We start from the raw sequence: 19,773 nt of genomic DNA, 5'->3' as shown, positions 1-19,773 counted from the left end.
AAGTTCGGATTTTAGGCTATTTCTATTTATACAGAAACCAACATCTGCTACTTTCATAAAAGTTTTCCCATCACACAGACACAATGGGCAGAGCCACCCTATTCTTCCAGGCAGTGTCAAGACCTCCCAGACAAACACATAGCCATACAGAACAGCAATGATCAATTACTTGTACCAGATGATTAAAGGACTGTTTTTTCTCTCCCCTTTGGTTTGAGAGGGCCCACAGCAGGGAGTTGAACTAGATGATCTTTATGGTCCTTCCTGACCCATTCTATGACTCTATTTTTAAAAAGTAGAGCTTGACAGAGATATTTCCCTCATTACATCAACAAAACAAACTGCAATGTTCCTGATGTTACCACTGTGACAAGATTCCTAAATGTACAAAGATTTTTTGCTCAATTATTACAAGTAAAGAAAATGGAGTTTCACTTTCAGGCTCCTTGCTAAGTGTATTAATCATTATTTAATGAAATGATATGAATCAGAATGTGCTTGAAGGAGAAAAGCCAATAATTTGATTAAACACTTCAGCTGTAAGAATTTGTCTTTTTTTTTCCTCGCTATATAAATGCTTTTAAGCCTTACAGAATTCAGTGTGAGCTTGTCTGACATCACTTCCTTTGGAAGAACAAAAATACTGACCGTACATGCAAACAGGACAAGCTCAGCATGTAGCAGTCTGGCAGACTAAACACTACTCCTAAAACACCACAAATTATTTCAGGTGTCACATGTCAAACAACTTCATATTTCACATCAGCATTTTTTCCTGAATATTTCAGTACTTGAAAGTACTGAAGAGCAGTTGCATGAAAGTCTAGATGAAAATGATTCCCCTCCTCCCCCCACCTTGTACTTTGGGAAATAGAATCATAGAATCACTCAGGTTGGAAAAGACCTTAGAGATCATCGAGTCCAACCATGACCTAACCATACTACCCTAACTAACAAACCTCTGCTAAACCATGTCCCTGAGCACCACATCCAAAGGGTTATTAAACATATCCAGCGGTGGTGACTCAACCACCTTCCTGGGGAGCCTATTCCAGTGCTTAACAACCCTTTCTGTAAAGAAGTGCTTCCTAATATTCAACCTAAACTTACCCTGGCACAACTTGAGGCCATTTCCCCTCATCCTGTCACCAGTGAGAAGAGGACCAACCCCACTCTCACTGTAAGCACCTTTCAGATAATGGAAGAGAGCAATAAGGTCTCCCCTCAGCCTCCTTTTCCCCACACTGAGCATCCCCAGTTCCTTCAGTCTCTCCTCATAGGACATATTCTCCAAGCCCTTCACAAGCCTCATTGCCATTCTTTGGACCTGCTCCAGGTCCAACGTCCCTTCTGTACTGAGGTGCCCAAAACTGAACATAGTATTCGAGGTGAGGCCTCACCAATGCCGAGTACAGGGGCAGGATGACTTCCCTAATCCTGCTCACCACTCCATTCCTGATACAAGCCAGGATGCCATTGGCTTTCCTGGCCACTTGGGCACACTGCTAGCTCGTATTCATCCAACTGTCCATCAGTAACACCAAGGTCTCTTTCCATCAGGCAGTTTCCAGCCACTCCCCCCCAAGCCTGTAGGGTTGCCTGTGGTTGTTGTGACCCAAACGCAGGACCCGACACTTCGCCCTGTTGAAACTCATGCAGTTTGCCTTGGCCCATCGATCGAGTCCATCCAGGTCCCTCTGTAGTGCCCTTCTCCCCTCAGGCAAATCAACACTCCCTCCCAGCTTGATGTCGTCTGCAAACTTACTGAGGATGCACTCATTCTCTTCATCAAGGATCATTAATGAAGTTGTTAAATAGAAGCAGCCCCAGTACTGAGCCCTGAGGGACACCACTCGTGACTGGCAGCCAACCAGATTTAACTCCTCTGACCAGAACTCCTTGGGCCCGGCCATCCAGACAGCGTTTCATCCAGCGGAGCGTATGCCCAGCCAAACTATGGGCAGCCAGCTTGTCCACGAGAATTTGTGGGGGACAGTGTCAAAAAAAAATACTTGATATCCAGCCACCAATCAGACATCACTGGCCTAGTGCGGTGGTTCAAGACAGACTGAGCAAAGCAAAGCTTTTATTTATCTTCTAAAACAATTTTTAATCTCAAGATGAATCAAACTCCATCCATTTTTCCCCCCTCCAGACTTGTTGTGATTGCATATGGGGTAACGCAACTACAGGTGTTGATGATACGTCTGTATGTGCAAGTTGATTAAATGAGATTTTTGCATACTCTGAACTCGAATAGTATCTCTTCAGAGATCTCTGCTCTGACTGTCTAGCTGTTAGTCATGGCTAAATAAGCAACCATTTCAGAAACAGAAAACGGATACGCTCGAGTGATAGAAATTCTGTGCGTACCTTGCTTGACATCAAACACCAGCAGAGCTTGCTCAGAGCCAGCAAAGCTTGGCTGAAGCTGTGGAAGGGCAGAGGCAGGCTGTTCTGCCCCAACCGTCTCAGAGGTGCTGAACAGCAATCCCTCCATCCTGTGTAAGGCATTGGGATGTTACAGACAGCCCCTTGAGAAGCAAACAGCAAGTTCTTCAGTCACTCTTTGAAAGCAAGTTTCTGCACCACTATGGTTGTGAATATAAGATGTAACAGCATATATCTGCTGCAGGGATTTCTGGTCACAGAGCTTTATATTTACTCTTTGCTTCACTGATTTCTGAATGTAATCATACTCCTGGTCTACAAACTTCTGAAATTGAGGTCCCAGAACATCTGTGCAACCTTTCTATCTATGTCCCTCTTATCAAGCTGATCTTCCAAGCATGATACTGAAGTTCTTCACCATATATGAAATACCACAGAGCTTTTCTTGACAGCTACTGTTTCTGTGGTCCTCAGAGTTTTCACGGCCCATGAAGTAGGAAGTGTGAGTGAGGAGAAATAAATGCTATGCACCAGCAAAGAAGAAAAAACACAAAGAAGAATACACAAAGAAAATGGGAAGTACTTCTCCCATTTTACAGAAAAGTTATACATAGTACAGGAATTTGTATTCCAGTACATTGTAGAAACCTAGAATTAAACACCTCAGCTAAAGAAAGTGAACTTTACTTCTTCACCACCATAAAACACCAAAACACCCTGTCAAGCTGATTGTGTTTCAGCAAGAGATTAAATGCAGTTTAAGTAGCTAATTTTCTCCAGTAATTAACAGAAAGACATTGAGGTACATGGATATTCTGGTTGACTGAAGTTCTTACCTGCACTAGCTTTATTCAATTGAAAATGCTGGTTATGATTTCATAATTAAGGCAAAAATTTTGCCTTCTTCCACCACACTACATATACAGGTTTTAAGCAGAACAACCAGTATTAAAGACAAGAAAATTGGTATTTGTCTGTATAACAAGCAACGTGAATGCAGTAGAGTAGCTGAACATGAAGGCAGAATTAGTGCAAGAAGAACAGAACCAGCATGCTGAAGGGTGGGTTAGCGCTCGTATTTTGTATTCTCTATCACTTGCACTTCAATACAGTCATGACTTGGGAAGGGTACTGGAGTGGAGACTGTGCTCACGTACACCTCAAAGCTCCAACAGATTTAAAGATGCTTGAAATGAGAGCAGAAGGTACAGAAATGAAGCTAGAGATCAAGAAGCTCATGAGGTAAGGATTTTCCAGAAGTGTAGTGATGTATGTTTACAGAAACCTCAAGTGCCCTTTTTCAGAAGTCTGTTAATAGCTCATCTGTGTGCACTAAGTCTTGACCAGAACCGGTCTTTGACTTAGACTGGAAAATATCATCTTAAAAAGACCCAATGGAAAAATGAAAGTTGGTATAATGACAAAGTGGATAATTTATGATGTAACCTCTTTCCATTTGTGTTTTCCATATAAAGAAGATATTTTCCATATCTTTCCCATTGTAGAAATTAAGAATTCTTCAATAAAAGCACATCTGGCTGCTATGATGTTGAAGTAAGGGCTTATTAATGTTATTACTATAGTTTCCAAACAAACAAAAAAGATGGACTTTTTGAAGGAGGCAGTTCTTAGAAGAGAAGGTAGTGTCATCCCAATTATATATTAAGAGATTATTAGGAAGACAAACCCAATTCAGCAAGATGCTGCTGAACAACATACAGATAAACAGGCATTTTATCCTTTCCTGATATTTCGACACAAAAATAATTTGACAGCAAAGACCAGAAAGACCAAAACAGTCATCTTCTACAGATAACAACTTTCATGACAGAGGAAGCTTGAATAGGAAAGAAAATACAAGTAATTTGTTTCCTAGGCTGTCAAGCCCCTTGCCTTGACCCAACAACAAACCAATTGATCTACTTCAAAGCACAAAAGGAACAGTAACTGTCATGAAGGTTTGCCACAAACTAGATTTAAAAATAAAAAGAGAAAAGAAAAAAGAGCTTGTTTATATTCTGACAGTTGTGTGCTCTGGTGTTCCTCCTCTCCCTGTCACTGAACACATATAACACACGGGGGAGAGGCAACATACCAGTCCCATGGAGCAGCATCACTCAGGATACTAAGTCCCTTGAGCCCACTCGTCCCTACCTCCTGAAGGAGACCATTGTTCAGAGAAACTAATAATGTCAAAACGAGGATCACTGATCATTTTCAGCATGCAACTTACAATACTTCAGCTTGAGTAATGGTAAGGATACAAAAATATCAATCTTCAGAAGCCCTTCAGTATGCCAAGGAGAAGGCAATGCAAGATTCAGATGGAGCAATGAAGAGAAGGTCAGAAGCAAAACACGAACTGGGTATCACCCTAGGGGCACTTTATGCTCCACACAGTAACATCTGCTTACTAGTGGGAAGTCATCTCCACAACTAAAATGACTAGCGTAAAAGTTTTCAATTGGCTCTTCCTTAAAGTTGGCTTACCTAATTGTCTACTAAATGTTCAAATAATAGAAAAACTGTTCCAAAAAGCTTTTTTACGGAAAAATGCATTATTTTGCACATTCACTTAATTCTCCATACAGTATCACAGTCTCAGTGATTTTTGAATTTTGGTTGTTACTGTGGGTCTTGTGGTATTTTTTTTTATTATTATTCAGTAAATTTTGGAACATGAGACAATCACCTTGTTTGAAGTAAAAAAAAAAAAAGGAAGGTTGATGTAGTACTTCTTACTGACCATCTGGCATTTTAGCTTAAGTACTATGTTAGAGAGGGGAAAAAAAAAAACCTTGAGATTCATTTAAACCTCTTGAAAAAAAAAAAAATCACTCTTCTTTCAGCCTGACATGGTTTTCCCTCCTTGATTACTGTTTCCTAAAGAAAAAAAACAATATCTTTCCCAGCTGTATTAATCAAATATTAGGATACTCATTGTTACAGCACAGCTATAGAGATGCTCCTCTCAGCTTCTGTTAATAGAAAAGTCAAATCAATAGAAACCAAGTTTTCTAAAAGTCAAATTCCCTAGAATAACAGAACGGATGGATAAAAAAAAACATGCAATCCTGCAAGACTCTGGGGCATCAAAGGGAAATGTTCATCCATATCAGTTAAAGCAGCACTTTTGAGCAGATGAGCAATTGTGCAAAACCCAAACCATCCAGTACTAAGCAGAGAACGAAAAAAGGGCAATTTAAAGGTTTTTTTTTTAATTATATGCAGAAATGGATGCATCTGGACTGGCAGGTTCACATTTAATGGATGCCTGGCAGCTAAACCCTGGATTGAGTTTGCTGAACTGACTACATACCACAGGGATACCCAGACAGATCCAGTGACACAAGAACCAATTTACTGGATAAGCACATGGTAGAGGAGGGGCAACTTCCTCTGAAGTCCTCACCTACTCAGAGTGCATATGATCTGTCTTGAGACTAACGAGTAGTAACATTTGAAACCAAACTTCACTTGATCTTTAAGGACTGTTGGTATTAATCATATATTCAGACTATAAAAATCACTTGTTTTGTTCATGCTCCAAGCACCGACATGAGCCTCAAGCAAAAGAAGGAACAAGGGAATAAAATTCCAGATACTTCTGTTGAATTTACGAAAAATATTGCTCATTCATATCCTTCCTGCTTTCACAATAATACTTTTACGGACTATAAGGTTTTCGTTTATCTTCATTTCATGAAATAAGCTGTACTTCATTGAAAAAAGGTGTGCACATACAGGCTAAAATCCAGCATGGAAAGACATGTTCTAAAGCACCAAGTAAACGTCTTCAAGCTTTCTCAAAACCCATTTTACCTTAAATGAACATTTAACTTTCTTTCAGTTCCAAAGAAAAAAGAGGACCTGTAAAGACGACTTCAAGAATACAGATGAGTGAGAGTCCCAGCGTATCTTTTAGATTGGCATATGAACTGCATATTAATACATGAAGATTTGACAAGGGTGCAGTTTTCACAGTACCTCAATGGGCATTTTTGCTTTCTTTTACCTGCTATTTTGATGTCTTCAGAGGATTTCAACAAATAGCATTTTCAGATTTGAACTACAGACAATGAAAAGAACAGTAAACAAAATGGATGACTATTCTGTAGGAGAAAAAAATATCCTATTTTTACTCTGCAAGCAATTCATGCCAAGACTTTTTTTTTTTAAATGTACTTCTCACTGTTTAAAAAATAACAAAATTAACTACTGCTTCAGTAAAACAACAAAAACAGCTTTGGATATAAATCTTATTCACAGATGTATGCAATTTTCAGGCACAGCCACTTGTGCGCTCTGTTTCACCAGTCTGTGAGTAAAATCAATTTATTGCTTCTTTTATGAAGGAAGTCAAGTATTACCTCCCTGTAGCTTTCAGTTTGGAAAGCTTGAAAAGAAGAAGTTTTTCCCACTTGGTTTAATTCCTAATCTATAGCAGACACAGCCTACTCACGCAAACAGAAGCCTAGTCATGCAATCTCACATTATTGAACATCATGTAATGAGTCAAAATCCCAGTTGTTTTCCTATTAGGAAGGGATTCTATATGTTCTCTAGAATTATTTTTCATGGTGATTGAATCTTCCCACCTATTTCCTTTCTTGCTACAGGAAGGTAACTGCTAGGTAGAGTGAGGTTATTTGCTCTTACCTCCAAAATTGCTGACTTAACCCAAAAGCTCAGCAAGTACAGAAAACATAGCTTGAAGTTTCCATTAAGGAAGGCATGATATTTTATCTTTTCTGTTTGGCTCTCTATTCAGAAGCACCATCTCCTTAAAAAAGGGGAAAGACTCTGGATTGCAGTTGCTAGAGGAAAACTCTGGCTTCAGCTAACTTATTCCCGTTAAGCTATGTCTTTAAATCGGATGAAACTCAATGAAATTGACAGAATGTCTTTAAGAAGTGACTCAACTGAAATGTTCATTGCGAAATTTGAATTCAGATTCATAAATTTGTTAAGTGCTAACATTTAAAACAGAATAAGCAATACAGTTGAGCAGGCTTGAAAAAGAAAATCCACCAAACAACACTATGAGCCAAAGACAAATATTCCAATACAGCAATCCTCATTTTCAACCAGCTTTATTCATTAACTGCATCTTTTATTACAGTTGTTAAGACCACACCAGCTTCAGAAATAACTCCCGTTCCCAACTACAGCAGCTGTGAAGGCAGATACAAAATGGAATAAGAAAGGAGATATTATATATACTTGATGGAAATACACCATTTTGCAGGCTATATCTGACTAAACAGTGCGAGACAGGCAATCAAATAATATAGTCACATGACAAATAAAATGCATCACAAAACATAAGATTATATTGCACATATTTAATAAACAGCTCTACATGCTCACACTACGTACAGCTACCACAGTATTGCTCTGGAACAGACTGACAGGGAACACAAAGCAGGCTATAGTCAACCCCTGCCTTTTATTCTTGAAACTGTCACAAAAGGTGGGAAAAGCCTGAAGCTTAAGAAGATAAGAATCACAAAACAACTTTACTTAAAATGATCGCCTGATTCATCCAATGGCATTTCTACAATCCTCCATGTAATTGAAAAGCTTTTCTTCCACCAGTCTCACAACAAGCCTTTAATTGTAACACTAAAAGGAAATAAATTTCTGGCTGCTTTTTACAAAATGCATTATGTTGCAGCAACCTACTGCCATTTAACTCCGCAATGCAGCTGTAAAATGGCTGGTTTGGTTTAGTGCCTTATTTCTGCAATACCTCACAAACTGAACACAGGACAGACCACAAGAGTGGTCCATACTGCAGGAAGAAGGCAGTCTCAAATAAGCTGCCTGTAAGGAGAAGTTGAGGAACTTTGCTGCTGTTGTTTTGGGAATAGGAGGCAAAGTCACTTTGTGAACCCACAGAGAAGTTTGCTTTTCACTAGTCCTAAGTGCAGTCAGCACCACTTTAGCAAGCCATCAATGCACAAACTGGAAGATGCTGAAATACCAGTGATTTTTATATTTTCTCACCTCAGTCTTTTCCAAGGGATGGTTTTTCTTTCCACTTTTCACCCCAAAACATTCAGAGCCAGACAAAGCATTCAGAGCCAGGAGACTCTTCTCCTCACAGTTCAGCCACGTGCCTGCTGGATTGCATTCTTAAGAAGGGCTCATCCCTGTTTCCCTTCTGCACAGTTCTCTGCAAACTGACCATTGCCATCATAGAACTGCCTGCGTTGAAAAGGACCTCAAGTATCATCTAGTTTCAACCCCACTGCCATGGATTGCCAACCACCAGGCCAGGTTGCCCAGAGCCACATCCAGAGAGGCCTTGAATGCATCCAGGCTTGGGGCACCGACAGCCTCCTTAGGCAACCTGCTCCAGTGTGCTACTGCCCTCAGTCATCTTCACAGAACATCCCACTTCAGCTACCCAACAACTACAACAGGCTGGGGGATTCACCCATACAACTGTTCCCTTATTGACTCACTCCACACAAGTTGATGACCTAGATGCTCATTTACATTGAAGCTAATTGGTCTGAAATTTCATTTACTCTAAAACCCACATCCTGGCAGCATAAAGAGCCTTTAAAATGAGTTACAGCCTAATTCATTCCCCCTTTTCAACGCCAAAGTAGCTTAAAGCAGCCTAAGCATAGAAAAGACCACAGCCAAATGATTTCTGCCATTGATTACATCAGAGTAGAATTCAACTTGTTTTTAGCATTTACTGAACTGAGCTTGAAATCTATCTCAGCTGTGCTGGCAGTGAAATTGCATTCATCTTAGCTAGGAATGAACTCCAGAATATGCAATCATTTCCAATTGTTTCATGGACGGCATAACAGAGAAGGGAGCCAATTCAGGGCAGGCACTGAATGTGTTGTAACTTGAGCCCTCATAAGATGAATACCAGAAGAAGATGACTCAAAGAAGTTCATTTGTTCCTGACCTAATTCCTCTGCAAATTTCCAGTTACCATTATTACGCAATATTAGACAGCTAAACATTTGTCTTGGTACCACAATACTATTTTATGGAGTTGCACAGAAATGAGAAATACACGTCAGATGCATTTCTGTAGCTATAATGTCACATATAATAGCATTTGTCTCTCAGTTACAGGTAGGTATATTACAAATAGATCACACCGAATGATTTAAATGAGAGTAACTTTATTTTTAGCACAGATTACTTGCAATGCAGCATCTAAGACACTGCTAAATAAATAACTTTTCAGGCATTCATCTCCCAGACAGTAATGAGAAGTGTTATCTTCATTTTCAGCATGTATTCATATCATTTGTATTTTCTATGCAGCAATTACTGTTGACATATAACATGAAATCACTATTGCTATCACCACACAGAATTAGTAGAATATGTGCAACATCTGGCTAGACTAGTATACAAACTTTGGAAGGCATTCAATTGATGTCAAGCTCAACTTCATTAGAGGATGCATGAAATTCTCAAAAAATGTTTGTTGTACTACTGGCAAACAGAAATCAGTGTCTGAAGTAGTCTTTTTTCTCTAACAGTAAGATAAAAACACCAATAAGGAAAAAGTCTGATATTTATATATATTCTAATCTACTTTCCAAAGGTAGAACTGTTCCTTCATTAGGAACAAGGTGTTCTATGTAGTACTCAAGGGAAGATTTTTTTGTTTGTTTAGAGTAATGTTTTTTTATGTTAAAATGTTAACACTTCCCAACTAGTACAAGGGCATAAAATATTAGCAATAGGAATAAAGAAATGAAAAGTCTCATATCCATTCAATCTCTAAAGTCATCAGCAACCTACACTGCTCTCCTTCCGAATGCCATTTTTGCCTTCAGCTTTTCTTCACTTATTTCTTCACTACAGTCATTTAGAATCAACATACATGTTTTAGTCTCTTCCTACACAAATATGCCCATTAACTGACTCAATCAAACACAAGCTACATGGGCCAGCTCACTCTGCTCCTGCCAATATCACATAGACCCCTTTATAACCTCTAATTTTAGCTCCCAGTTCTCCTATCTGAAAACATTTCAAAAGCCATTTTTCTCAATCTCATTTTAAAACCTACCCACATGTACTCCCAGCTATTTTAGAACTTCATTCAGTATTTTAGTTACCCATTAATAATTTCACATCCATTTGTACCTTAGTTTTGTTCTATAAGCAGCAGTGAAAATACGTATTTAGGCACACAAATAAGTTTGTCTTGGTTACATGGGAAACAGTGGATTCTCAAAGGCAAGTTACATATGTTCTTGCAGCAGCCCCACACTGGTCATCAGGTACCAGGATGTCTCCAACCCTCATGGAAACACCTGTTCTAATTAATTACATCCAGTTAAGTTTACCAGCATCCATCGGTGCCGGGTGTTGCTTGTATTGGAGCTTCTAACTCAAAACAGCAATTTTTTCTTCTAATAATGCAGTACATACAGCTTTGCATTTGATATTGCTGAATTCAATCCCATTCTTACTGCTCTATTCTCAGTAAGTTCAGTCATTTCTTCTGTGTGAGATAATCTTCTCTATTTAATTCCTTTACCTTTTCATCTGCCAGGAGTTTTCATTAAGCCAAGATCCCTTTCTTGGTGCCAAGTTCATTTCACTAGATATGCTATGCAACCAAAGGGTTACTTACATATCTATCACAGTTTTGTACAAAAAAGAAAAAATTGAGCCCTGGATAGCCAGGTTCACATACAAAGTTACACTGACTGTTAGGATAGTTCCTCCAAGTCATACAGCACGCCATTCAGTCCTTAAAAAGATCAAAATATGCACCACCTGCACATACATTTAGATAACTGACAGAAAGGTTATATCACAAAGGGCAAACCCAATATCTAAGAATCAAAATAATGAGCGGCCTCCCATTGGCAGAGAACTCATTATATACACTACTAATAAAGGACAAATTACAAGGCATATTTTACATGCCCCATTAAACTGGTGGGACTAAGTTTGCACAAAATGTAATTGCCTTTTGAGGTGAATAAAGCAAGAAAAGTCCAATCAGATGCAGCACAACCTAACTTATGACACAGCCCTAGAATTTTTTGGTGATTAGTGTCACAGCATCACAGGTTAAATTTATTACAGTGTTAAGAGGTACACAGCCAAGCTGTAAGTTATTTCCTTTTCTCTCCTGTACATCTGTGGTGACAGGACGAAGGTAAATTTCTCCCTGTTTAGACAGCTCATTATTTCCCCAGAAGATTCCTGTGCCATCACTAATCTCTGCACTGGGTCATCATTCATTTAAAATACCAATTCACCAAAACCAATGCTAAACAGAATATTTTTGTTTCCTGGTTTTTCACTATTTTCAAGGACAAGGTTTTGTCTGAATTCTTCAAGAGTTGTCTAGTTGGAAGCTCTCCAAAATATGAGAATAAGACCCCTGTATGGGGGGGGGGGATTTCCACTGGCTTACTGCAGTACAGGTGATAACTCCACAGGGACGCAGACATATTTAGTATGCATTTTTATAAGCAACAACTAATAATAAACTGTAGTTTTAATGAGGCCAACAAGAAGCCATAGAGAGAGAATAAGTAATCAGGGTCAGAGCAACTGAGACCTTCCAGGAGTCCTAGGAAGTGGGAATGTTATGCAAGAGAAATACCAAATAGAATGTCCTCTAATAACCTTTTTGTTAATTTAAGTAAAAATATTAACATGAGAATACAGCCCTGCCTGGAAATGCCATCACTACACTGTGTCACACTGAATAGAAGAGAGGAAATAATGGAAGTTAGCAGTACAATTGTTCCTGATGAGCTTGTCTAATAGACTTCAGTTACTTCAGCCAGATAAAGGTTCCCGAAACACTTATGAAGTAGGCATAGCAGTGCACATAGAAATGAAATATGTCCCTCTAATCTGAATAAATATTAAGTATTTGAAGAGCAGGAGTTGAACTGCAATGATGCAAATCAAATATAACTACTTATGAATTAAAAAGATCTTGAAGAACTCAGCTTGCATTTGAACTTCAGGACAGAATAAACAAGTAACAAACCACAGTGAAAACCTTAACAAAAGATACATACATATTTAACAATGGAACAATGAAATCCGTCAGGTCAAGCTATAATTGATGGAGGCTGTCAGATGTTTTGGCACTATAGGCATAATAGAATAACAAACTGCAGAGAAACGTACTTGAGGCCTGAAATACAATAGAGCTGGGTCAAGGAACAACATTGTTGGGCAAACCCAACTGATCAGCAGCATGCCCAATAGAAGGATTGCTTCTGCAACAATCTGTTACGTCACCTGGAAAAACATCAAGTTACGTCTAGAGTGGACTTGGTGCAAACAAGGGTAGCTTGGGGACTTTTCCTGCAACCTGTCTAATTCAGTGGAAACCAGAGCAGTTTTTCCACACCAGTGACACTTAAGAGCGTTCTTTCCTCTAAGGAACTCTACACAAGGAAATTTGGTTTTAATCTTTTCTTTTTGATGAAGAGACATTAAAAAAAATAGAAAAGCTGCCAGCTCACAAACATCAAACACCCCTGTTCCAGCACAGAGCATTCACAGTTGTCAGATTCTGGTCAGCATAAGAGTTATGCCTCCTGACTGCTTTCAAATTGGATTCATAATTCCCCTGCAAGAGACATTACATGTTTCTCAATAGTGGATATGGCAGATAAAGTGGAAGCATTCTGCAAAACCGAACTTTTTTCCTTCTGGCACAGTATAATCAGGCTGCTCGCACATCAGACTGAACTTCCATTGCATTTCAGACTTCCAAAACATCTTCAGAAAAGAAAAATGTTTATCGAGAGCAGCAATAACATATGTCTGCTCTAAGCCACAAAGCCCCAGAAGAGTTCAGCTGATACAAAGGCACATAGCACCACCTGCTAGACAATGCAGTAGTGCAGGATTCCTGCTCCAAGCTGAGGCAATAAAGGGTTCTTTACATGGCCTGAGTGTAGCACTGAAAAAGAGGACTGAATTCCAGCTTAAAATATATTCCTGGTCCTTGTGTAAATTCAGCCCATATGCTTGTGTTGCAACTCTTACACATCTAAAGTTACACAAGAGAGATTAATTTCAGCACTCATAGGTTTTAATTCCTTACTGTAAATAAGCCATGAACAGCATCACTGGTGCTTCCTACTCAACAGGAAGGATAAAGGCATTCACCAAGCTATCAAAGTCATGCTTTTAGACTTGTGAAGGAATTATTTGATTACTAGAGCACAGAATTAGGTTTTCTACTCGGGAATTACCCATAAGGCTTAAGTTCACTGGGATATAAAAGTGAGCAAGTTAGATTTTAACAGAAACAGACTGCATTTAAGCTGAAAAGAACAAACAGCAAGTCACAGCAGGAAGTGAAGGAAGCAGCCTAGGAAGCCTCAGGGCAGGGCTTGTAACCATGATGTTGACAAGCCCTCAGGAAAAGTAGCATCAATAAAGGTTTGATATTGCATCCTTGCAAAACCAATCCTCCTCTAAAGGCACATTTTACTAGTAGAGCCAAGGTCTCTTGGATATTTTGCTATGACAGCCATATAAGCATATAGATAGCATTTAAGCAAGCACACTGAAAGGAAAAAGAATGACCAAGTTAGAAATGTTTCCTCTGAAGAAAATACAGGTTCACTAGATACCAGAGCATACTAGCAGCACTCCCAGACTGAGATGTTAGACCCTTGTTCTGCTCAAATTAGTTTGCTCCACGAGTCAGTGCAGAGTTCTTAAAAAACTGTCTACAGGAGTAGAAAGATAATCCCTTAAGATAACAGTTTGAATTAAATTGATATGTGCTTTTTACCTATGCTTCTAAGAACGGTAAATACTTGGTATCTTGCACACTACTGAAGTTTTGTTCTGCAGCTTGAATTGCAAGAACTGAGCACTACCTACAAGCTACTGCTTAGCAATTAGCACTCCTGTGCTCAATTAATCTCCTGGCACTTGAACAAAAGGGAAGGTGGGAGCATTCTATGTTTATGGAGGGGAACAGCATACAATGAAGGCTGTTCAGAACAGGCTCTAGTCATTGCCAGACTTGACCTTCTCATCAACTACTACAGTAAGCAATAAATGCTACTTCAAATTTCATTCCTCGTGCATGTCATAGCTCTCTACAGCCCTTAAGCACATGCAATGGGATCTAGAAATATCAAAGGCCATGTAGTGTCCAGCTCAGTTGATTGTCCTTTGAGTTGTGGCCCTCACATAGAGCCATAAAAATCCTTAGTGTTGAAAAGGACCTCTAAAGGTCATCTGGTCCAACTCCCCATAAATAGGGACATCTACAGCAAGATCAGATTGCCCAGGCCCTCACCCACACTGGCCACGAAAACCTCCAGACACAGGGCTTCCTCCACATCTCTATGCCCTTTTCTCCAAAGCTGCACAGCTGAAGAACGTACACACTACACCAGTCTAACACTTCAGTTCCAAGAAGAAATACTCATTTTGGGTTTAGTGAGCCCTAGAAATGGTAAGTAACCTAAGGCCCACAGTTTTCTGAAGGACAGATGGGAAAAATGCATTTTGTCACATCTAGCAATCAATTCTTCGCATTGCTGTATTTGGTACTCAGTCAGGTCAGTGGAGAAAACGCAAGAGAGATTCATTGGCACCTTAATACTTAGCACAAATTAGCTCCTGCACTGACAGCATACAGTAATAATACAGATTTGATTTAAACAATTGCACACAAAGCAATTCAATCAATAGCATTTACTCACTGTCAGTTCATGATTACACCAGCAGCTGCATAGGCAGCAGCTCAGGTCTGCAGCGTTAGAAATAGGAGTCAGACTTGCGAGTCCCTTCCAACTCAAGATATTCTATGATTCTATAAAATGCCAGCCTACCTCTGACATGACAACACTCTGCAAGCTGGTTCCCTTTTTTGCATCTCTCTGAAGAGGTGAAACTCAACACACTAGTTACAAGACAATTTCTGGGGGCAGAGGCCCTACAAAGTCCTAGAAGGCCCTCAGCATGCTGCAGTACAGTGGTGCCCAGAAGGAACACAGGAGCTGCAGAGAACCCAGCTCTAAATGCTTTGCCATGGCTTTGGCTAGAGCCTATCCCCTAACGCAGGAGGGGGCACAGGATAGTTCCCTCCCTCCTTACCAGTGATGTTTCAGATGCTAAATCCCACATTACATCACATTTTTTCTTAATTGAAGTTGAACAATGGTTCAAGTGAAATCACCTTAGAAAGGACCTGAATAAAGAAAGCCCATAGTGAGTTACATGAGAGTTGGAAGTTGTTTTCATGTGCTGCAGTGTGAAAATTACACTTTCGGCAACAAATTCACTACAAGAAAAGGTTAGATGTAATTTTAGGCAATTTCTTTCACAATGTCTCAGAAAATGCCAAAAAACCTCAACACAAGTCTTCGCTTAAGCAAAGACAACATAACTGTTTAAAAAGAAAAGAAATCTAGCCTCAGGTTTTTTTTTACAGTTTCTATCAATAGAAGCAAGAAATCCTGTGAGAGGACAAATAAGCAATAGGTGATTTAAGAGGTGTAACACCTCTTATTTCAACCAAGAAAAGCATTTTATTAGTTTCACTATTGAGCAATTTTTAGAGGCAAGAGGAAAGAACCTGAAACGAACCAGAGTAATATTTTTGAAAGAAAAGTCAAGTTCAATAACATAACGTGATATAGAACAGACAGAAGAAAAGCATTCAAGACCATAGGCCCACATCCATTTTTGACAAGACAAGGTGGGAAGATTACACGTTGCGTTTTGCTTCTGTTTCTGTTAAGTGGCTCAAATGAAATTGTGTTGTTTCCTACTGCCTCTTTTTAGTGTGCCTTTAGAAGGCAGCAACTGTTTTTACTCAACAAACAGTGCTATAAAGTAACATTATAACATGGGCAACAGATATTCCTCCACTAATCTGGTTACAGGGTCCAAAGAGAGAAGCACATTTTAAGACACACCAAAAGCAAGAACTGTTTGCACAAAGCAGCTGTATTTCCACATGAGACTTAATGCATTGTAATATGTTAGCAAGGTATTGCTACGTGCAAATCAGTGGAAGGATTTAAATGGTACTTCTCCAAGTCACCTGCCAAGTAACAGCCCCCTTATTGCCCTTATTTCCTTGCTCTCATCTGGTCCCTTGGTGCACCAAGTACAACTTGGACTCTGTTTCGGTATTAGTGCCCAAATAAGTAGCTATATGGGAGGAAAAAACAAACAAACAAAGTGCAACATGAACCGAGGCTATACCTCTAAACCAGCAATTCAAAAATCCACAAAGATGCTCTCAAGTTTCATTCCATCAGATCAAGTCTAAAGCTTTTAGATTTTCCTATCCTACTTATCTTAACTCAATCTCGAATCCCCACCCTACTGCCTAAAAGCCACCCACCACCTGAGCCTTCATTCACCAGCTTATTATATAATTGTGAACCACGCTGGCTTTCCTGATAAAGCACTCAGTTCCAGTATTGTAAGCTTTGTATCTCACGTCTGCACATGCAAGCTTTTAGCTCCCTTCAGATAAACTCCGCACACTCATACAAGTAAATCACTAACAAATACACAACCTACTTTAATCCCCTTTAAGGTGCAAAAATACAAATAAGTACCAAGAAAGACTTTTACAAATAGACAAGGTACCTCAGCATAAGCCTGCAACATCCAGAAGAAGGCACATCCCTTCATCATCTCACAGCTCAGCAAAAGTTATCTCCTCTCACCCAGGAGAATTGTTGAAGAGTACAATTTTTACAGAACACTGTAGGTTTGATCCTTTTCATACTCCCAGTCCCTCCTTCTGCATTAAACATTCTCCACCTGCTCCACCCCACCCTCCAAAGTACAGGTGGCACCAATTATCTCTGGGGGCCTCTGGGGTTGGTCCTGAGAGCCGCTCACGTGCCCATATTATAGATATAAAAAATTCCACATTTATTTAGGAGTGCTATATATTCTATGCTTAGGAAATACATAAAGGAGCAGATGTAAGCCACAAGAATAAAGTTTACCTACTTGCAAAAAGAGATTCTTTGTATAATAGGTAAGAACCATCTCACTGAAAGGCTATAGTTGGACAGCAAGTCCACCGATAACCGGCTACTCCATCCTTTTTCTGTTTCACAGTTGTGTGCTGGTTAGCACACTACCTAGCAACAGAGTATCTCTGTACCTAACACACAGAAAGGTTGAGAAATTTACTGATTGGTTAAAACAGGAGTTTAAATTCAACTTCTGCAACAGGCGAAGGGCAGCAGATCCTTTCTCTTTTTTCTTCCATATGCTTGGATATAATTTAATTTCATCCACTTTGGGAAGGAAAAAAGTAATTAATATCTAGTCTGTAGATAGTTTGTATTTTGAAGCCTGTAAAATGCCTAAAGATGCTGCTCTGGCTATTCTTGTGGGACAAGCATTAATTCAGCTCTTCTGAGTAACATGCTGGTATTGCCAGTGCAAAGGGTTCAACTAGACTGAGATGGAAGTTCAGAACCATAAGTTTTACAAACAGAAACATCAGCACAGTGGAATGGAGATGCAAGAGATGTAATGACAAAAGGACTAGCAAAATAGAAAGGTGTTAAAAAAGAAAAGGTGCTCACCAGTCTCTGAAGATATACTCTCACAGGGAAAACTCCACCAGGAAAGGATCTCCAACCAGAGATCCTTCCCCAGTGGCAGGCAGCCCTTAAATGAGGTCTAAGAGAGGCGCAGCCAGGCTCCACCCCCTCCGGCTGCACACATCAATTGCCTTCACCTGTGCTCCCAGGGCTGATTGGGTCCTTTCCCCAGGTGCTCAATCAGTGGTTTAGGCCATGATTCAGCAGTTCCCATACACATGAGACTTCAATTAAAAACCGCAATCATTTTTTTTTTACTCTTTGCTTTCTGATTCTTGTTCTCATATTCATACTTCAGTCAACACCTCTTTTCAGGTTTCTTCTCCACAAGGCCAAGAGCTCTGCTGAAACTGAAATCTTCTTACAATTGCTAAGAGCTGGAAATGGAGACTCTAAGCAGAACATTAAATACTGTTGTAAAGACTAAAGAGACTTTGAAGTCTAACAATTCAAACTTTCAAAACAAGATTGTGGTTACGCTTTCAGAATATCTTAATAATTCTAAGTTCAAACTCTCATAGGTGTCCCAGAACTATTCTTAAGCTTACTGCTCTCTGCAGACTTTAAGATCCACACTTAATGTAACTGGGAACTCCTGGAGTGGCTTCAGTGGAGCCGTGCTAATTAATAACAGAAGTCGGTCTCAAAGTTCACCAGAAAGAGAGATTATCTTCAGCAAAGCTTCTCTTCAGAGCTAATAAGAAACCTTGAAGTTCTCATTTTTACCCATAAAGCAGAATCTAGATACACCTTGATTCTGTTTGCCTCAGAATATTTATGCTTCATTTGATAGTATTAAGTTCCAGTACTTCAGAAATACATTTCTCAATCTTTCTGGGATCCTACTTTGGTGACAAGATTTTTCCTTTGATCTCAGTATAAGAATTTTCTCCGGCATGTTCTTTGCTCCCATCTTTTTCTGATCTGCTTCCAAGAACTCAACATTTTTAGTTCTCACATTAGATTTTAGCTTTGGTGTATTTTGTTTTATTAGAGCTGGCACCAGGGTGCTATTTAAACACTGCTCCATCTGTCTGAATCAAGTCCTGCAGGTAGGGTGTCATGTTTGATTTCATGTTATCATTTCTTGTGCAGTCAGAGCTAAAGAAAAAACTGATTATTATAAAAGCTACTTTTGTAAATTCCTTTGCAAGATCTTTTGCTGTTGCTGTAGGACTACTTGTGTACTTATAAGTACAAACCCTTTCTACACTGCCAAAAGGAATATAATTGGGGTGCAAGACAGCCTGGCCTTGGTCATGGCATTTCCCTCCTCTGCTGTTCACGGTGACTGCATGTCAGCATTACAGTGAATGAAATATACCGTAGGCCTAAATTAACACTGACGTTTTGGAGACTGAGTTTTCAGGTTTGGAAATGGATGTTGTATAGCATGAGGCTCCATCTGACGCTGGGATAAGAGAAATGCTGAACTATTACACCAGCATGATAACACTTCACAGACAGCACTTCCCAGCCAGCAAATGATAAAACATAGAGAAATGACTAATAAACAACATTTACAGAGGCCTTTCTGGTGGGCATATCAAATACTTGCAGATCTGTTGAACGTAACTATTTCCTTCTCGCACATTGTTTCTTCTGTTCTTTTTTATTCTCAAAAAGATATTTCCTCTGAAAACCTCAAAATTATGAAGCTGACAGAGAAATGGAGATATTCACGTCACTATATGTAGAAATACTTACAGACCATTAGAGTACTTGTCTTCTCTTGTTCCTCTCATGGACAACATGCACATCTCATCTCATGGGTATTACTGATTGCATTTAATCG

General features: G+C 39.4%; 1 long non-coding RNA gene across 1 annotated transcript in view; it reads right to left on the bottom strand.

Moving 5' to 3' along the window:
• Positions 1–18,042, bottom strand: part of LOC109368659 — a 58,686-nt gene extending 40,644 nt beyond the window's left edge. The window contains exon 1 of the long non-coding RNA XR_002116930.1: positions 17,961–18,042. This is a non-coding gene — a long non-coding RNA (uncharacterized LOC109368659). The remainder of the gene's footprint in view (positions 1–17,960) is intronic.
• Between the last annotated feature and the right edge of the window lie 1,731 nt (positions 18,043–19,773).

Source organism: Meleagris gallopavo, chromosome 7 (assembly GCF_000146605.3).
Source record: "Meleagris gallopavo isolate NT-WF06-2002-E0010 breed Aviagen turkey brand Nicholas breeding stock chromosome 7, Turkey_5.1, whole genome shotgun sequence".
Lineage (NCBI taxonomy): Eukaryota > Metazoa > Chordata > Aves > Galliformes > Phasianidae > Meleagris > Meleagris gallopavo.
The sequence above is the reverse complement of the archived record's forward strand: the minus strand, read 5'-3'. Positions and strand labels throughout refer to the sequence as shown.